We start from the raw sequence: 16,613 nt of genomic DNA on the forward strand, positions 1-16,613 counted from the left end.
ATAGTGATCAACAACAATAGCCTTGTTTCGTTCCCTTAACCCAATACATAATCTCGCTTCCACATTTGCTTTTTGAGCCTTCACCACACGCTCCAACCATTCAGTCACTTGCACCTCCTGAATCATCCCATTTTTTAAGTTCCTCTAATTCTTTTCTCAATGTCTCCCTTACCATGATGGCCACATTCCTCGCCTTCCTCACTTTAGGTAGAGAACCAGGTTTAAGTTTTATGAAATGAACATAATTCCTCATCATCCCAGACCCTTTCTAAAAACTTGAGGGAATTGGTCCTCATAGTTGTGTTGAGCTACAGGATTGCCTACCACCTCATCAACCATAATACATTCCTTCAGTTTGACAGAAGGAGTTTTGTTGGGGCCAAGGTATACTGCTTAATCACTCTGGCGGAACCAACTGATAAAGAATCTCCTGTGATAAAGACATAGATTTTAACAGGGGTTAGCCTATCAGCGAACTCAATGATACCCCAAAAGTATCCTAGCAGTTTAATTGGTTACCCACTGTATCCTTTGGGTCTTATGTCTGTTTTTATCAGCTTTACTGTTTGCTTCAATTTCTCTTCAAAAAATGTCTTAGGTACTTACCTTACTTTTGCACTGAAAACAAAGAACATTTAAACTGTAATTCCATTAATCTGTACTTCAGGAAATGGGCATTCATTCATCTTGTCCTTAATCTACAAAACCATCTCCATACACTTGATCAGAGTTATAAAACACCTCCTTCACTTTCTACTTATCTTTGGCAGGCCTACAGCAGCTTGTGAAGTGACTTTCTTTCCACATGCTTTACACATAGATTTCCACCAAGGGCATTCCTTAAAATTAGCTACATGTCCCACATTGCCACAGATAAAGAATTTCCCTTGTAATTTTCTCACACATTTTAGCTCTTGTCTACCACATGATGTAGGCTCTAGTTTAGATCGTGTCTCTGTCTTCGCCACCTGCAAACCTTCATAATCCTATTTATCACTGTAAATCAAGTTCTTGCAAATAACTTTCTACACATGGTTGCAAATGTTCACAAGAATTAGCTATAGTAAGTATTTCTTTGATCAAAGGATTATCTTTTTGACTCATGACTTCCCTTGCTTTCTCCAAAGTACAACCTATCATGAATTGATCATGCAATATTTCTTCAGCTGCTGGCCCAAAATTACAGGTAGATGTCAATTTCTTTAACATAGCAATATATGACTTACCCAACCATTGCATATTTTTTCCAAAATTGTAACGATCTTAAACAGTATTCTACTTAGAAAGATAATGTAAATCTAATTTTCTAAAACATATCGCTTACTCATTTAAGATGCTAGGTTCCTCACAAGAAAGGTCTGGAAGATGTTCAAAAACATATTGCCTTTCTGGAACCAAACAATGCATAAGCAACAACATCTTTCGTTCTGCACTTGGAGATTTCCCACAAACTCTGGAACGATAGTTAAAACCCTTTTTCCACTTCTGCCAAGGTATGGGAGGATCATCGGGTGAAGAAAGAAAAAATGGAGGTGCAATTATATTCTGCATGATGCCAAAACAAAAAAACAATACTCTCATATGTAGAAGTGAAAGAAAACACACAAAAAAACAGTATTCGAAGTGATACCTGGGGCCCAATTACCAGTATTCAAAGTGATAACTGAGAGTGTCTGTAAAGGAAGGAAAGATTAACCTACAAATGTCCAGAAACTGTTGCCAACAACATGTGGAGGAATTGATCCAAGATCCTTAATTGTCTCCAAGTGAAAATTGTCTGAAATAGTTAATGAAAACATCACACGCTAAAGATGACGCAACACAAAAAACTAGTAGTCTATAGCAATTGAACAAAATAGATGCCACACTCCTATATTATGAGCATGATCAGAAGAAATTGCTTGTTCAGAGCGCAATAGATGCCATACTCCTATAAGAATGAGACATTGATCGTCACCAATAATGTTGCTGGAACACAAAGGGCCATATTTATACTTTTTGACGCAAAACTGCACTAACGCAGTTTTGCGCCAAAAAAATTAGCGCCGGCTAACGCCATTCTGAAGCGCCATGCAGGCGCCGTATTTATTCAATGACGTTAGCCGGCGTTAGCCGCCGGCGCTGTCTGGTGTGCGTTAAAAAAAACGACGTACACCAGGCAGCGCCGGCGTAGGGGGAAAATGGCGTATGGGCGACCACAAATGGTGCAAGTCAGGCTGAGGCAAAAAAATCGCCTCAACCCGATTTGCGCCATTTTTTTACGACGCCCAACCCCCATTGAAATGACTCCTGTCTTAGCAAAGACAGGAGTCATGCCCCCTTGCCCAATGGCCATGCCCAGGGGACTTCTGTCCCCTGGGCATGGTCATTGGGCATAGTGGCATGTAGGGGGGCACAAATCAGGCCCCCCTATGCCACAAAAAAAATTAAAAGAAATACTTACCTGAACTTACCTTAATGTCCCTGGGTGGGTCCCTCCATCCTTGGGTGTCCTCCTGGGGTGGGCAAGGGTGGCAGGGGGTGTCCCTGGGGGCAGGGGAGGGCACCTCTGGGCTCATTCTGAGCCCACAGGTCCCTTAACGCCTGCCCTGACCCAGGTGCTAAAATCCGGCGCTAATGCAGGTTTTTTAGACCCGCCCACTCCCGGGTGTCATTTTTTCCCGGGAGTATAAATACGACGCATATGCATCGGAGTCATTTTTTAAGACGGGAACGCCTACCTTGCATATCATTAGCGCAAGGAAGGTGTTCACGCAAAAAAATGACGCTAACTCCATGAACTTTGGCGCTAGACACGTCTAATGCGAAAGTATAAATATGGAGTTAGTTTTGCGTCGAATTTGCGTCGAAAAAAACGACGCAAATTCGGCGCAAACGGAGTATAAATATGCCCCAAAGGATCCTAAATGAAGATGGTAGCTGAAGATATCGCAATGCAATGTGGCTTAATGCTGGGGACTTTGCTCTAGTGTCAAAAGCTCATGTCACAGAGCGCAAAATGTTGGAGCTGTCAGTAGACAGAAGCAGGGCATGAGCTGCCGGAGAGCAGGTCACTGGAGGAAATGTAAATAAAAGACACACACACAGTAATTGGCTCATGACGATACAGACTTCTCATCAATAGTGATTTGTAATCCAGAAGTGGTGCCCGCTTGTTTACTGGGCAGGTTTATAATGTCTTCCATATATCCCATAGTAGAAAAGTTCAGCTACTGCATTATTGAGATCTCGCTTTACTGTTTTTCTTGACCCTCGTCTCCAGTGTGAAATTGCTACACGCACTTGTGTATAAAGATTCAGGATTTATTTGAGAGGTTAACATGAAAAGATTCCATCCATCAGGAGCGTTGGCGTCAGGTTCCAGCCGCAGTCTCTGTAATCCCTAACTCCCCATTCAAACCCAAACATTTTAACTATCCTAGAGACAGCACATCACAATAATATGGGACTCAGTGTTATCAAGAGACGTCAGTGCTATCAGAATATAAGAGTACCATAATGGGACCTTCCTATATATGTTTAGAGTTATGACACCCCTGGCACGCATTGAGATGAATACATAGAGGGGAACTGTAGAAATGTGACAATGGACTAGCAATACATCCATCAATCACTTTTCTCCCTTAAACAAACTCTTAAAAAAATTAAAGGGGCTCAGTGGAACAGTTGTCAGATGGCCATCCTATCTCAACAACCACTCTCAGCTGATAAAAATATCCAGCTCTCTCACCCTCCCGACCTGTGTTGCTCAATAAGTCATTCAGGGCTCTATTCAGTGACCACTCTCTTAAACATCTAAATTTGCCTCCAAGGTGCCCCCTTGAGAAGTTCTAAAATGTCCTTCCATCATTATTTTGATGGCACCACGCTATACATGCAGGTGTCCTCCCTTGAAGGCATAATAAAATCCCATTCATGATGTCCATCCACACTTAAAACACAGCCCACTAAAATGGAACTGCTCTTCATTTCCCCATTTCATCACCGCATTCCTGTTTAAGGCTAGTTCAGTGCCTTTCGCATGTTTAACTGCATGCTACCCATAGTAGAATGTGCTAAATCTCTTGCATGTGAAGTTCACAAAAATTTTAATCTCCGTGCCTGCATAGGTTACGTAGTTAAAAATACTGATAGGTATGGTCAATAGCACTGTAATTTCTTCAGGGAGTTAAACCCTTCGTTTCTTATGTTAACTTCAAATCCAAGGCACAATCCGCAGGATTTTCTATGGCAACTTTCTATTAGTCAGTGTCCCCAGACTCCAACTTCTTTTGCTGAATGTTGCTCTTCATGAAATAGCAAGATTAGCTTGGATCTACAAGGTTGGACCATATCATACCAGTTCTGGTAATCCTCAAGTAACTACCCTTGGAAGACAGAAACCTTTTTAATATGCCATGCACTGTGCGCATTCTCTTGATAACAGAACTCCTTATCACATGATCACAAAACTCAATTTCTGTAGGATCCAGATTTCTATGAAGGTCCACAACCTTTATGGAGAAAGAACTCTCACACAAACTTTTTCGGAGTATGCTCACAAGGTCTGGAATGCCACACCCCAGCTATTGGAACAAACCCAGATTATGCAATATTCAAAGAGTAATGACTTTTTCAACAATATTTTCCCGTGTCGTGCAAGAGGGCTAATTGATATTGTACTCTCCAACATCTCAGCTCCCTCTTTCAACACCAGTAATATTTGCCAAATACTCCTCAAAATACTTTCTTTTCAGATGCTCTTTGTATACTTTGGTTTTATAGCTACACATTATATCAGTCCGGTGTAGCCTACACAATGCACAAACTTCTCACTCTTACTGTAGCTGTTAATTAACCTTAGGTCTGGTTAATACTATTTAAAAGTCACCAATAAATTAAACAAATTAATAAATAAGCAAAAACATAGATCAGTTAATGTTAGGTTACATTTATATTGAGGGATTCAGAAATACTCTGGATAAATTAATTTACAGATTCATTATTAAGTACGAGAAAATCACTGAAATATCTTTCCTGGTGAGGTGCAGAGATAATCCCTATTTTTCGATAGAGAGACTGAACATCTTCCACTAATTACAGGCCAATAAGCCTTATTGATAACCTCAAGAAGGTATTTTCTCGTCAAGTACTTGACAGGCTACAAGGCTAGATGGATGAATTTAAGGTTTTATCCCTGTACCAAGCAGGTTTTCGTACCAAAGTTAGTACCATTGACCAGGTCTTCCACTTGAATTGTACAGTCTGGAAATACTTGGGGGCATATTTATACTCTGTTTGTGCCGGAATTGCGTAGTTTTTTTTAATGCAATTCCGACGCAAAACTAACTCCATATTTATACTTTGGCGTTAGACGCGTCTAGCGCCAAAGTCAATGGAGTTTGCGTCATTTTTTAGCGTGGACACCTACTTTGCGTTAATGATATGCAAGGTAGGCGTTCCCGTCTAAAAAATTGACTCCGAGGCATGTGCGCCGTATTTACACTCCCGGGCAAAATTCACGCCCGGGAGTGGGCGGGTCAAAAAAAATGACGTACGCCCGCTTTTGCGCCGTTTTTTAGCGCGTTGACAAGGCAGGCGTTAAGGGACCTGTGGGCTCGGAAGGAGCCCAGAGGTGCCCTCCCATGCCCCCAGGGACACCCCCTGTCACCCTTGCCCACCCCAGGAGGACACCCAAGGTTGGAGGGACCCATCCCATGGACATTAAGGTAAGTTCCGGTAAGTATTTTAAAAAAAAAATGTTGTGGCATAGGGGGGCCTGATTTGTGCCCCCCTACATGCCACTATGCCCAATGACCATGCCCAGGGGACAGAAGTCCCCTGGGCATGGCCATTGGGCAAGGGGGCATGACTCCTGTCTTTGCTAAGACAGGAGTCATTTCTATGGGGGTTGGGAGTCGAAACAAATGGCGCAAATCGGGTTGAGGCGAAAAATTTGCCTCAGCCTGACTTGCCCCATTTTTTGGCGCCCAAGCTCCATATCCCCCTACGCCGGCGCTGCCTGGTGTACGTAGTTTTTTTTCACGCACACCAGGCAGCGCCGGCGGCTAACGCCGGCTAACGTCATTGATTAAATACGGCGCCCGCATGGCGCTTCAGAATGGCATTAGCCGGCGCAAATTTTTTTGACGCAAAACTGCGTTAGCGCAGTTTTGCGTCAAAAAGTATAAATATGGCCCTTGGCGTCTTTCCAATGTCCACCTTTACATGGCCTTTGTAGACGTAAGATCTGAATATGACCTAGTCCCCAGATAACAACTCTGGTTCACTCTGGCTAGATTGGGTATAGAGCCAACCTTATTGGGTGTTTTCATTTGACTTCACAAAAGGAATTTTGCCCATGTAAGGTGGGGGGTAGTCAGGAGCTCACAGAACGCATTCCCATTGACAGTGGATTGCGGCAGGGCTGCGTACTCGCACCCCTAATGTTTTCTCTGTATGTTAATGACATGGTCAGCTATTTAACACGCTGTGTTCATGATGGTCCCAGCCTGTGGGGTTCTCCCCAGCGTTATTATTTGCAGACAACAGCTTGCTAATATTTTGCACTCTGATTGGGCTGTAGAACCTCCTAAATTGATTTGTTGGTTACTGTGACACCGAAGTTTGGAAGTGAACACCTTCACAACAAAGCTCATTGTTTCTCAAAGCACACAAATCATTTGAAGAGGGGGTTCCACAAGTGGGGGATAAAACTCCAACAGGTAGGCCATTTTGATTATCTGGGAGTAAGGTTTGATACAACTGCCAAGTGAAGGCCCAACTGCTAAAATCGGAATTATCCCTACTGCATAGCACCTCGGCAGTCAATAAGTGTTATCAAACTACCACCCCGAACACAGTATCCCCGGTGCTTAAAATTCTTTGGGTGAAAGCGCAATCAGCAGTTCCTTATTGTGCTGAAATATGAGGTACAGGGGACACGAGTGGGGTGACATCTAAAGAGAACAACCTTATAAAATCCTTGTTTAACCTGCCAAGAAGTGCTCCAACTATTCCCCTATTTCCTGGCCTTAGAAGGACAGGCGATTTGGCAAACTAAGACCCCTACTTTTCTGGGTCATACTGTGGCCTGCTCCTGAATTGGGCCCCTAAAGGTCTGCACAGGAGGTGGTCGTAAACATAGGGAATAGTTTAAACATTACCAGGTTACTTCAAAGCCCAATTGAGTACTCTAGGTCTGGGTATGTACTGAAATAATCCCTCTCTAATAAATAACACTAAGACAGTTGTTAAGGAGAAATTGTGGGTCACTTTGATAGACTCTTATCATTCTAGTTCAAGAGCAGGAGAGCTGGTTGACGAGTTTCTGTCTTCTAAACCTACACCATCAATAGAAATGTATATGGATGCCTGCATGTGTACCACTTTTAGCTCGTTCTCTGCTCATAAAATGCAGGGTAGGCACACTGTCATTGAATAAATGTACATATACATGGGTTTCTGATCAGTCTAAATCAAAAAACGGTACAATCTGCAATTACACAATTGAGGATGTAGAACTCCTGTTACTACAGGGAATTCTGTTGTAGCACTATAAATTGCTCCTGTGCCACGCTGACTCAAATAAGAATGTAACAAATGCACGCACCCATCCCTGTTATCTTAAACTTAGTTATACAAGTACTGCATCACTAGGCTTAGACATTAAGGGGCATATTTATACTCCGTTTGCGCCGATTGTGCGTCCAAAAATTTGACGCACAATCAGCGCAAACGTTGCCCCATATTTAAACTCTGACGCCCGAGCCTGCGGACGACAAAATTCCGCCGTGTGCGTCATTTCTTGGATGCAGCAACCCGCCATGCGTTAATGATATGCAGGGTAGGCGTTCCCGTCCAAAAAACGACGCAAACAGCCATGCGTCGTATTTATGCTTCCGGGCAAAAATGATGCTCGGCCGGGAGGCGGAGCCAAAAAATGACGCACAGCCCGATGTGCGTCAAAATTTAACGCCTGGGTCAGGGCAGGCGTTAAAATGGGGCAAACACACCTGTATTTAATCAGAACACACAGAACAAACAGCAGAGCAGCAGAGCAGCAACAGGGAGACATGGAGGTGATTCTTATCCAGCGTGCACGCAGACGCAGAGCCCAGCAGCAACAACAGCAGCTAAAACAACACCAGCAGGGACCCCAAAGGCAGCGCAGAAGGCAGGAGAGAATATTCCACCCAAGAACAACCCTTCAGGGCCTCAGGGAACATGACATCATACAGAGGTACCAGTTGAACTGGCAGGCCATCCAGCAGCTGCTGCGAAACATTGAACAGCAGTTGGCCCCCACTTTTGTCACACTCCGCACCATACCAACAGAAACAAAGCTGCTTGCCGTACTTCATATGCTGGCAAGTGGCTCTTTTCAAACAACTGGTGCCCTGGTTGGCGGAATATCACAACCATCATTCTCCGCATTTCTGCCAAAAGTACTGGATGCCATCATTCAACTGACACCCGCCACATCTGCTTCCCTAACACACTGCAGAAGCAGCAGGAAACAAAACAGGGGTTCTACGCAATCAGTGGCTTCCCACACGTCCTTGGTGCAATCGACTGCACACACGTACGCCTTGTGCCACCTGCTGCAACTGAACACCTCTACCGCAACAGGAAGCACACACATTCCATCAACGTGCAGGCCATAGTCGATCACCAGGGATTGATCACCAACATAGTGGCTAAATATGCTGGGAGTGTCCATGACTCATTCATCTTCAGTCACTCTACCATCAACCAACACTTCCAGGATGGACGGTATGGCAATGGACTACTTGTTGGTAAGTACAAAAACCTACTTATATATACACTGCACAGCAACCCTCTAGGACACACAACACATACACCACAACAGCAACATGCGGACAGGAACACACTGAAGTCGTGACATCGCTAGCCATGTTTCTTAAGTCACCATTGAACCTGTCACACATCTGAAATTACTGTACAGCCTAATGTGAAGACGTCAATGAGTGTGGTTGCCTAAATGTCACCTTGCAAATTGTAAGTCTCACAATGACCTTTACATTAATACATTGCATAAGTCTAAAGGTATGGGATGTCCAGGGTACCTCCATATGAACGTGATAACAACACTTTCAATATTAACTGTGCATGGAACTATCATCTCACCCCCAGTGAAGACACACGGACACCTGTATCACAAGTCACAATGTTAGGGAGGGCACAGTGCACTGAAAATCACAAAATATACTGATGACAAACGGTTAGCAGACAAACACGTGCTCAGCCAAGGTAAAAACACAATGCAGATGGTATAGCCTACAAGTATAGGATGTCACATCAGTACACAAAAGAGTCACAGACAACACAAGACAACTACTGCCATTAAAGGTCTTTTCAATAATGCAAGCTACATCAACATGATCCCATTCTGTGTTTTTCTTTCAGCTGATCAGGGGTATAGCATCCAGCCATGGCTAATGACACCATTTGGGAACCCGAGTACTGCTGCAGAGCGGGCATACAACGACGCCCATAAGAGGACACACAGCATTGTCGAGCTGACCTTTGGGATCCTCAAGTCAAGGTTCCGCTGCCTCGACATCACTGGTGGTAGCCTACTATACTCCCCCGAGATGGTCTGTAGGATCATACTCACATGTGCAATATTGTACAACATTTGTGTAAAAAGGAACATTCCCCTCCTCGAACCACACCCATACATGCCTGAAGACAAAGAAGAGGAGGATGCTGGCCTGCAACAGGAGGGGGAGCAACCAAACACGGCTGCTGGAGTGCGTAGGCACCAACAGATTGTAAATAATTTATTTTCATAATTATCACCATCACCACTTAATGCACTATTGTAAATAAACACTGATAACAAACACCACATTATGGTTTGGCCTATTCATTTCTGCCCACCTTTAGCTTGAAATATCTGAAGAAGAATGTTGTCTCATTGAGCAATAATAATATAACAATCAGGACACAAAAAAATACACTACAAATGTAATGGCCACCATAGAATGGTCACATACACACACAATGTAAATGACAGACATCCTGTACAGTTCACCTTTGAAGGTCAATAGCTGAGGACCACACATATGACACACATACATGTAGTAAACATGGATCATCGTAGCAGATGGCACACAACTAAAACAACATCACTCAACTAGGGTAAAACAGGCCTCATACATCAGGCAGTTCACATGCTAATGCTTCAGGAACAGGAATGTAGTACTAGACTCTTGGCAACAGTAATTCAAACTACTTACTATCTTTGCAATGACTATCTGTCACTAGAGTTACACATAAGCAGAACAAACACAGCACAAGTGCTACACCTATGACAAGCATCCAGCACATTACATCCCATCTACATGTAAGCCCTTTTCTAAAAACATTACACACACCTGCGGCTGGTCACACCCCACCTGTCTGAAGAGGTCCCTGGAATGCTGATTTGTGTACACTGAGATTCCCTCATCTACACACACACACTCACAAGAGTCATCCAGTGTGCCACACCCTTTCCTATGCCTACCATTGTCATAGTACCATCTCACTGCATGGAACTCAGCTCATATAATACACTGGCTTGGAGTTTTTAAGGCCCGGAATCACCTGTAGATTGATTCTCTTGTGAAAGGTACTGTAGGCTAATTTTCAGCAAATCTCATCTGACAGGACTAGTGAGACACTGATGGAGGCCACACCAGTGATCCCCTCCATGCACACCACCCAAATGTACATGCCCCGTCCCTGCTGATGCCTCCTACAGCATAGATGTTGGAATTTGAGAAATTACATCATTAAGCATTGCTAATAATGTTGCAGTGTAACACTTTATCAGGGTTCATGTGTCACCTTCAAAACAACACAGGACATACACAGTGTGACATGTCAACTGTCTACTGCTCCCTCTGACCAGTCCTAGTCAGAACACTGATCATGTAATTACTGAAAGAACTTGCTCCTGATTGACCCATCACCCTGTCAGCCTGACTGGCACCTGTCCGTGGGTCACCCTAAAGATACCTGGGGTCCACCTATGGACCACACGTGCTGTCCAAAACCTCTTGTACCTCAGAGACTAATTTGTCATTAGCCTCATCAATGTATACTCAAATACATAGTATTGCATCATCTGACTGTTATTTGTATCAGATTTGTGACAGTGCCCTTGAATAGCTAAATCATGGCCCTTCCGTTGTCTGGCCCTCATTAATGCTTAAACTACAAAGTGTGACAGTGGACCTGGACCATAGTGTTTGATGGTGTAAGTGGCCTCCATCCAAACCAGCAACCTCAGATAATGTCCATGAAAAGTCAACACATATGAGGACCCTGACTGTTCACACGCTGAGTAACATTGTTCAAATAATAAAGATGAGTCGTGTGTGCTGAATACCAGCCATTTACTTCTGCACAGAGGCTATGATGTTTCCTGATACATTACCATCCACAGAGGCCAACTGGAGTACAAATGTTGCAATGACACATGCCGGATCCAGACACGTGAGACATTCTCTCACTCAGCACACCAAGGTTGCCCAGTTGAAAGTCTCATTACACGTCTTCAGTGACAGGGTGGGACCATCCACGTGTAGGTGACCATGTCCTCAATGGCTTTTCTCAAATTTTGCTACAAACGATACCCATTAGATACACAATTAGCTGCCACAACTCATGAGGAGACCTGGACGTTACAGTAACAACATGCACCTTGACAGTTGATACTGGATCAATATTGGACCACACACGTACATGTACCATCCAATCAACAAAATAGTTGCAAACAGCCGATCACAGTAGTGTCCCAGTTGTAACCTAGCGGGAAGAATGAAACATGCCTCTAAACCAGGTAATGCATAAAGGGCCACATACATCAACAACCTATTTGCTATCATGACGTAAGGAACGTTGAGATTTAGCCAAAAAATCAATGAAAAATGGTATGTCAGAATTCTCCAAAGAATCAATAGGGCAAACGTCAAATGTGCAAATGGGATTACAGAATAGCAAACAGTGAATCATACCCTATTTGCTTCCATTGGCCTGCTGCTGAAGGTTTAGCATTACTGAATTTGGGAAACCCTTGGATAAATTTGCAAGTCTGGAAGTGCAAACCCTAGGGTGCTGGGGGCCTAAGTCCACCTCTGCTGCCCACCAAATATACATTTTTTATGCACATGTGAAGCACACACATGCATAAGGTGCATATGTGCCCTACATGTCAAAAGTGAAACACATTTTAGATACATTAACTCGTAAATAGGACATGGTTACCCCCAAAAAAAGTTTAGGCGACAATTGCACTACCTAATTGGCCTTTATTTAATTTTGATTAGCTTGATAAATGTGGACACATTTTTGCTAAGGAATACATCCTGGTATCCCATTCATATTTTGAAATTAGCAATCAGCAATTACCTACATATGTGTACAATTATGAGTAATATCCATTCTGGCCAATCATTACCATTGCACTGTGAATACCTTCACGCCCTCACAGGATCTATGCGAATCCCTCGCCACTTTCTTCCATCGCAAGATCAGCGACCTCCACGACAGCTTCGGACACCAGACCCAACCTAACACCACCGAACCCACATCCCCGACCATCACCCTCAACAACTGGACCCACATCAGCACGGAAGAAACCAAATCCATCATGAACTCTATCCACTCCGGCGCCCCTTCGGACCCCTGCCCGCACTTCATCTTTAACAAAGCCGACAACATCATCGCCCCGCACCTCCAGACCGTCATCAACTCTTCTTTTTCTTCTGCTACCTTCCCCGAATGCTGGAAACACGCCGAAGTCAACGCCCTACTAAAGAAACCTACGGCTGACCCGAGCGACCTGAAAAACTTCCGCCCCATCTCCCTTCTGCCTTTCCCAGCCAAAGTATTAGAGAAGACCGTCAACAAACAGCTGACCACCTTCCTGGAAGACAACAACCTGCTCGACCCCTCACAGACCGGATTCCGAACCAACCACAGCACTGAAACCGCCCTCATCTCAGTCACAGACGACATCAGAACCCTGATGGACAACGGTGAAACAGTCGCCCTCATTCTTCTCGACCTCTCGGCTGCCTTTGACACCGTCTGTCACCGTACCCTAATCACCCGCCTCCGCTCCACCGGGATCCAAGACCAGGCCCTGGACTGGATCGCCTCCTTCCTCGTAAACCGCTCCCAAAGAGTCTACCTCCCTCCGTTTCGCTCAGAACCCACTGAGATCATCTGCGGCGTACCTCAAGGCTCATCACTCAGCCCGACACTCTTCAATGTCTACATGAGCCCCCTCGCTAACATCGTACGCAAGCACGACATCATCATCACCTCCTACGCCGACGACACCCAACTTATACTCTCCCTCACCAAGGACCCCGCCAGCGCCAAGACCAACCTACAAGAGGGTATGAAGGACGTCGCAGATTGGATGAGGCTCAGCCGCCTAAAGCTGAACTCTGAAAAAACTGAAGTCCTCATCCTCGGCAACACCCCGTCCGCCTGGGACGACTCCTGGTGGCCCACGGCCCTCGGCACCGCACCGACCCCCGCAGACCACGCCCGCAACCTCGGCTTCATCTTGGACCCCCTTCTCACCATGACCAAGCAAGTCAACGCCGTGTCCTCCGCCTGCTTCCTCACCCTCCGCATGCTCCGCAAGATCTTCCGCTGGATCCCCGCCGACACCAGAAAAACCGTGACCCACGCCCTCGTCACGAGCCGCCTGGACTACGGCAACACCCTCTACGCTGGGACCACCGCCAAACTCCAAAATCGCCTGCAACGCATTCAAAACGCCTCAGCCCGCCTCATCCTCGACGTACCCCGCAACAGCCACATCTCCGCACACCTGAGACACCTGCATTGGCTCCCAGTCAGCAAAAGGATCACCTTCCGACTTCTCACCCACGCACACAAAGCCCTCCACGACAAGGGACCGGAATACCTCAACAGACGGCTCAACTTCTACGTCCCCACCCGCCCCCTCCGCTCCTCTGGCCTCGCACTCGCCGCCGTCCCTCGCATCCGACGCTCCACGGCGGGTGGGAGATCTTTCTCCTTCCTGGCGGCCAAGACCTGACTCCCTCCCCACCAGCCTCAGGACCACCCAGGACCACTCCGCTTTCCGGAGACTCCTAAAGACCTGGCTGTTCGAGCAGCGATAACCACCCCCTTTGTCCCTAGCGCCTTGAGACCCGCACGGGTGAGTAGCGCGCTTTATAAATGCTAATGATTTGATTTGATTTGATATAAGGGACATTTGCTATAGCTAACCCCAAATGTGTATCACTTAGCACCGTTTGGTCATGACAAAATTAATTTCTCAATTTGACAAATGAAAGACATATTTGTCATAATGCGTCATATTTCCACGCATACAGTTCGTACGTCATAATTTTTGACGCACAGGAGTGCATATAATGCAGAGTCAAAAATTAATTTCATAAATAGATATCATAATATCCTGCATAACATGCCCTCCATTATTTTACATTATGCATCATATTTCCACGCATACAGCTTGTGCATCATATTTTTTGACGCACAGGAGTGCATATAATGCAGAGTCAAAAATATTTTTCATAATTAGATGTAATATTTTGCAGCAGCTTAATTTTCAACTCTAGAACTGTAAAATATGCCTCAAACAAATATAATCTACCAATGATGAATTTTTTTTTGACTCTGCATCATTTGCACTCCTATGCGTCAAAAAATATGACGCACAAGCTGTATGCGTGAAAATATGACGCATAGCGGGGAAAAAACGGCAGCCATTTTATGCAGGATGTGATGTAATAGGATATCCTGTTTACAGAATCTGTACAGTGGGTGTACTTTCACTTTCACTTTGCAGTCTCAGATTATTCTAGACTGTGTGGCTGTGTGCAAAGTGTTGTCCTGTGTATTAGTGCTTTTGTGTCCAGTGTACCATCTCAATTGTGCTTTTGTCATCATTGGCTTGTTGTAGAATACTGTCTGAGTCTGTGTTGTATTAATTTGTCAAGTCCAGTGTTTTATTTATTGTCTGTGTCAGTCTGTTGTGGGTACTGTAATATAGGGGATAGTTGGGCTCTTCTTCTTAAGTTTTCTTTGTATTTCCCCACTCTACCTTTCCCCATTTCCCCATTTTCCTTTTTCTACAACTTTTTCGCCTTTGTCAGTGCTGACATGCCTGGTAGGCCACGGCTTTCCAGGATGGGTGAGGAGGAATTGAGGAGGTTTATATGGCTTGTTTGCCATTTCCTCCCACTCATGCTGGAGGCTGGGGGTAGGGTGATACAGGGGTATCACACGGAGGCCCGTAAAGTCCGGTGGGGGAAGGTGCACCATCACTTGGTGCGTCTATATGGTAGCCAAAGGAATGACCATCAATTGAAGCACCGCTGGGCTGATCTGATATCCAGGGAGCAAGATCTGCTAGACCACCTGGGAACCAGGATTGGTGGCCATGTTGGTGAGTACAGATCAATTACATGTGCACAATTTAAAGCTGTGTGGTGACATGTGATGATTGTTACCCAATCTGCCAGATAAGTAGCTGACTGTGTGTAATGCTAGGGAAACCTACTGGGTAATTGATGCACAATGTGAAGGATGACAAATGCTAGCAGTCAGGTAGCTCATGTTTTCTACACATACCGGTTGCCTGTAGCAGAATGTAATGTAGTGCCGCCTTTGTGTCAGACAAGCGACACATTAATGATGCAATTAGGACTCTACAGGTCACAATAGCCAGTGAAAAATGGACGTTGAAACATCATACCTACATATGTAGACGCCATAGCTAGACTGACATTTGTAAACCCTATATGATGCTGAAAATGAGTGCTGCCTTCACGTCAATTGAAGTTAGCAATGTTGTCCACACATATGTCAGATGTGTGTCTGGTTGGTGTGTAGGGAAAATGTTCTTGGAAGTGCCATGCCTTGTCGTGATAAATGTGCTCCTTCACATCTAATTGTTACGTGCCTGATCTGAGCATGAACCATATTTGTTAAGGACTCAGGTGCCCTCCGCTAACATTTTAGACTGGTATTTATTGTCACTTGTGCCCAAATCAGAATAGGGATTGCAGTCCAAAGGTATCAACTAGGGTACAAACATCTATGTTTGGTGCCAATCACTATTGTTTGGACACATAAATGTATGAAACTGTAACAACATGAGGTATTGCCAAAGTACCTGCCCTCTGTACCATGTACCTATCAGTCACATATGTGTCATGACCACATAGGCTGTTTGAGTTTGAGAGGTCAGGCAGTCCTCAAGTAACCAGCTTTTGGATGTCTCTCTTGGATGCACATGATGAGATGAATTAACACCTATATTGTTGCTGCATACTAATTTAGGTGCATCTTTGCCACCACATGACTGTCCGGCCCACTGCATGTGTGTAGTAGGGTGTGTAACTGTAGCAGGAGACTCATCCAATGTAAATGTTGCGCATGAATAATTCCATGCAGTATGAGCATGTGTGAAAGGGTTTCATTACTCATGTCATATTCTTACATTGTCTTTGTATTTGCAATTGTTCGTTTGTTCGTCAGTGCACGGATTCTGAGTACATTATTCCTTCCATGCTTTACAGGTGGACCTGCACCGTACACAGTGGGAGAGG

Source organism: Pleurodeles waltl, chromosome 5 (genome assembly GCF_031143425.1).
Source record: "Pleurodeles waltl isolate 20211129_DDA chromosome 5, aPleWal1.hap1.20221129, whole genome shotgun sequence".
Lineage (NCBI taxonomy): Eukaryota > Metazoa > Chordata > Amphibia > Caudata > Salamandridae > Pleurodeles > Pleurodeles waltl.